This window comes from Myotis myotis, unplaced genomic scaffold (genome assembly GCF_014108235.1).
Source record: "Myotis myotis isolate mMyoMyo1 unplaced genomic scaffold, mMyoMyo1.p scaffold_m19_p_20, whole genome shotgun sequence".
In the NCBI taxonomy this organism is placed as follows: Eukaryota; Metazoa; Chordata; class Mammalia; order Chiroptera; family Vespertilionidae; genus Myotis; species Myotis myotis.
The window spans coordinates 8738881-8743621 of record NW_023416325.1 but is presented as its reverse complement, the minus strand read 5'-3'; positions in this window follow the sequence as shown (position 1 = coordinate 8743621).

The following is a 4741-nucleotide window of genomic DNA, read 5'->3' as shown; positions in this document are numbered from 1 at the left end:
GAACACAGTTTACTTTAGAACCGGATCCAACAGGAGTAGGCGTGGCAGTAAACCAGGCTAGATGCACCAGAGGTGTTGAGCTGCGGGGGCTAATTAAGAGGGATTGTTTATGGAACCCTGACTTGGAGCCAGAAGCCGAATTTGCTCAGGCTGACAGTGTCTCAGTCAACCGTGTGAGGTTGAGCCCATGTGCATCGGGGCTACATGCTCCCACGTGGGGACATTGGGGATTCCCACGGAGCCCCTCCAAAGTTTTTTCTGCTCGGTGACTCATTCTGTGGCCATGGGTCAGGCTGCCCTGACTGTCCCTTGGCCATTCATCTGTCCCCCTGATCCCAGCACAATGGAGGGCTTTGGAGCAGAGACTGTATTGCAAAGCAGAGTGGGAGCCAGGCCCTGCGACACCAACCATGTCACTTGGGGGCAAGTCCCTAGCCTCTCACCCTCAGAGGTCTGCGGTGGGAGTGAGATAATGTATGTAATGCACTTGGCAAACACTTGACATTGAGTAAACATTCGTGAAAACCAATGTACCCCACATATCAGCTTTCTTTCCTCCTTCCCACCTCGATGCTCTAGTATTATCTCTCTCTCTCTCTCTCTCTCTCTCTCTCTCACTGAGAAGAGGTCTTATCTCACACACCGAGACAGGCTACCACCCAAGCATCAGAAAACAGTCTCCTTAGGAAGCTGCTCTTCTGTGTTCTTGGAGTGACAGGGGGTGGATACGAACAGGCCACACATCCCTTCACTGTCCGTCTCCTCCACAGATGGCCACACAAGATGGTACCAGGTATCGCATCTACAGGAGCCCACGGGATGGGAAGAGCAGGAGGGCTGCAGGGTGGCCCCGGGGCTCAGGGGTGTGTGCCAGTGGCGCAGACGCCCCAGATCGCACAGATTCAATGGGGCATGATTCCCACAGGAAGGAGCGAGTGGAAACAAGTGCATAATCACACGGGGAAAGGAATTTGTTTTTAATTTTCAGGATACAAATTTTGTCCTAACTTTGTTAGTTATTCCTAAGTTGTTATTTTTGATGTTATTGTGAATAGAAGTGTTTTCCTTATTTTTATTTTATTTCTCATTGAACTTATTGGGGTGACGTTGGTTAATAAAATGATCTAGGTTTCAGGGGTACAGTTCTATACTATATCATCTGTATGTTGTATTGTGTGTGTTCAGCACCCCAAGTCAATTCTCCTTCCATCACCATGGATCCCCCCTTGACCCTCTTCTACCTCCCCCTTTCCCTTGGGTCATCACCACACAGGAAATTTTGTTTGCAAACACTTAGAAGTATAACCAGTTGTCCCAGAAAGGAAAAGGAATCGAGTGGTTGTAAGTAAGACGACTTACAGTAGCATTTCCATGTGCAGTTTGATTGTCGGGGAGCTATTCTAGGGAGAGCAGGACCACGGGGAAAGAGGAGGGAGTCAGAGCTTGTGCTGACCATGACTTTCCCCTTCCCAGAAGGTCTCCTGTGAGCATACTATTGCCATCCTTGCTCCCCTGTCCCCAAAAGTACCTCTTCCAGGCTCCACTGTGTGGCCCACTAATTACATTTCCGGGGATCCACCCCACCTTTCAGGGTGCCTCCCAGCCCCAGGCTCACCCCTCCCCGACTGTGAGCATCCCCCCCCCCAGTGGGGTATGGGGCCCTGGGAATGCGCCCTGAGCATGGGGGTCGGGCCCTGGCTGCTGCTCTCAGAAACAGTGGAGCAGGGTGCCAGCTCCAGGAGGCCTTGGCGGGGAGGAGGGAGCCCCGGAGAGCGGCTCTGGCTGGAGAACTCTGCATGGCCCTGGGGACCCTCCTTGAATTCTGGGAGGCTAGGATGTGTCAACGTCTCTCCCTTGGATCACGGGTGGTGGCTCTACCAGCTCCTGCCCAGCTTGGTGCCTGCGTCTGCGAGGCCCTGGGCTGGCACCCGGGCTGTTCCACTGGCTGGGAGCTCTCAGAGGGTCAGCAGGAGAGGCACTGGGGTCTCACAGGACAATTCGGGAAAAGGGCTTTCCCCATCCAATTTCCAGAGGGGATTGCGGGGGAAGAAGGCCAACTTCTGCATGTGAGTTGTGGGTTTGCACTTCATTCACCCACTTATCCTCCAGGGGCCTTGAAATACACACACGCACAAGCCCACCCCTCTCGTAGGTAAACATCGATTCTCAGAGCCTCAGGAACAACTCTCTAATGAGGAAAATGAATGTTTTCTTAAGCGCCTCATTCATTTGCAAGGCAGGTACCTGCAGCACAACAGGGCCAAACGTCCAATTATTATGCAGACCAGGTAGTCATCTTACCTCAAACCAGCCCCTTGCCTCCCCACCTTCAAACAGCCCTTGGGGACCTGCTGGGAAAGAGAACGAGGCTGTTGCTAAGCAACGGGGAGGGCTGGGCTGATGTGCCCTTTCTCCCAGGTGCACCCTCTTGCTTGTGATGAGCAAGGGAAGACATTCCACAAGGTGGAACCCTGCACCTTCCCCTAAACCAGTGGTTCTCAACCTGTGGGTCGCGACCCCTTTGGCAGTCGAACGACCCTTTCAGGTGTCGCCTAAGACCATCCTGCATATCAGATATTTACATTACGATTCATAACAGTAGCAACATTACAGCTATGAAGTAGCAACGAAAATAATTTGATGGTTGGGTCACAACAAGAAGAACTGTATTTAAAGGGCCAGAAGGTTGAGAACCACTGCTAAACCAACAGGACTCAGCTCCTCAGTCTCTCCCTGGCCCAGAGTCTTCATGGAGCAGTTCTGCTCCTGCCACGCCCATCTGCCGCTCTTCCCGCCTCTCTGTGCCACAGGGAGCCCTGGCAGCGGGCACCTGTACCCTCCTGCTTCCTGGGCTCTGTGCTAGGCCTGCTGGTGGCCACCGGCTTCAAAGCACCCAGAGCCTCGGCCTCTGCACTGAGCTGCGGGGCCAGGTCCATGGAGGGTTTTTTCCTTAAAGAAAGTTGGAACATCTCAAAGACACCCTTATCGCGACTAATTTCCCAACAGGCTCAGTTTGGATACACAGGAGGCCGTTGGAGGTGCCTGTGTGATTCAGGGGAAGCCAGGGCAATCCATTCACTCGGGGACAAGTCTGAAGGGTCAGAGGTCTGAACAGGCTCAGGAGCAGCTGGAGGGCAAGCAGGCAGACTCGGCACCTGGAACCCAGTGCTGGGTCCCAGGAAGGGGTGCAGGATGGACCACCGGGGTGAGCGTGGCCAGTCAGGGCAGTGCTGCCAGGGCACTGAGCAGAAGATGGGAAACAACACGAGGTGAGCGCAGCGCCCTGTGTGTGCTCAGTGCTTGGCACAGGGCACCTGGTTCATGCTAATGCCCTCAGGGCTCGGCGTTGTTTTTGATAGATCCTCCCTTCCCCCAACTGGTGGGCAGAGGATGACGTAACCTGCAGCCCATAAATACCTGCGTGACTAACCGTGTACCTTATATGGACTATACATTGGACCACCAATCCACACCTGCCAAATACCCTAAGCCCATGTCCTATATGGACAACGCAGTAAGCCACCATCAGTGTGCACCGAGTACATTAAGCCCCCCACCCCTTCCCATTCCGCCCCTCAAAAGGCATGCTCACCCCTGCACGTGCTGCTGTCCTCCCCTTGCGAGACAGCTTGGCAGGTCCTTCTCCTCTAATAAAGCCTGTAGTCCTGGTTTTCGCCCTCTGTCTGATTTTTCAGTTTTCATCTATGTACCCTGATCTCTGGGCACAGCACACAGGGTCAAACTCAGGCCCACCTATGACGCCAGGCTCCTCCGCCCATTGCCTCCCTGATAGGGTTACCAGGAAGGTGGCCACAACCTCCCCGGATGAGGGAGCCGAGGAAATGAAATTAAAGAAATTCGAAGTTGAAAATGTGGTGAGTTGAACAAATGTTGATTTTGGCTCCCTCCACAAAAACCAGGAATAAAGACATTTTTAAAAAAATGTATTTAAGGTGAAATCCATAAAGACAAAGAACAGGAAAGGAGACAAGAGCAGCCAAGGGACTCCCACGAAGCTTTAGGGGGCTGGGAAGCAGGACAGGACAGAGCAGCGAGGGCGGAACCCAAGGTCCGGCAAGGGAGTCACCCCCAGGATGCCAGCTGCAGGCTCACAGAGGCCAGGCTGGGCAGCCCAGGTGCGGCTGAAGGCAGCTGATGGGTGGGGCCGGAACCAGGGAAATGGGTTGAAAGTCTTTATCCAAAACAGATTCTCCAAGCTGGGGTTTCCTCTTGGAGAAAACTGAGTGTGGCCTTGTGAAGGGGTTGTGTGAAATCTGCTGCCTGAATGGGAGACGCAGACCCCCTCCTTCCACGCAGCACCCAGGTGCCTGAGGGCAGCCATGCAGGAGGGCGGGGTTCTCACAGGGAAAACTCAACAGCTGAGAGGAAAGACTTTGGACCCTGACACCTGGGAATCACCTCACCTGCGGGATCAGACACAGCCTCTCCTTCCCGCTCCCAGCTTCCAAAGGCCAGCAGACAGTAAGGAAAGGTGCTAACGGCTGGGGAACCTTTTTCCTGCCAAGGGCCATTGGGATAATTATAACATCATTCTCAGGCCACACAAAATTATCATCTTAAAAATTCACCTGATATATTTGGTCAGGCATTGAATTAACTCACCCCTAATGCCTTGGCAGGGCCAGACCTAATGATTTCGCAGGCCTTATACGGCCCCAGGGCCAGACGTTCCCCACCCTTGCAGGGAACGACCAAAACAAATCATAAAGGGAATTTGGAG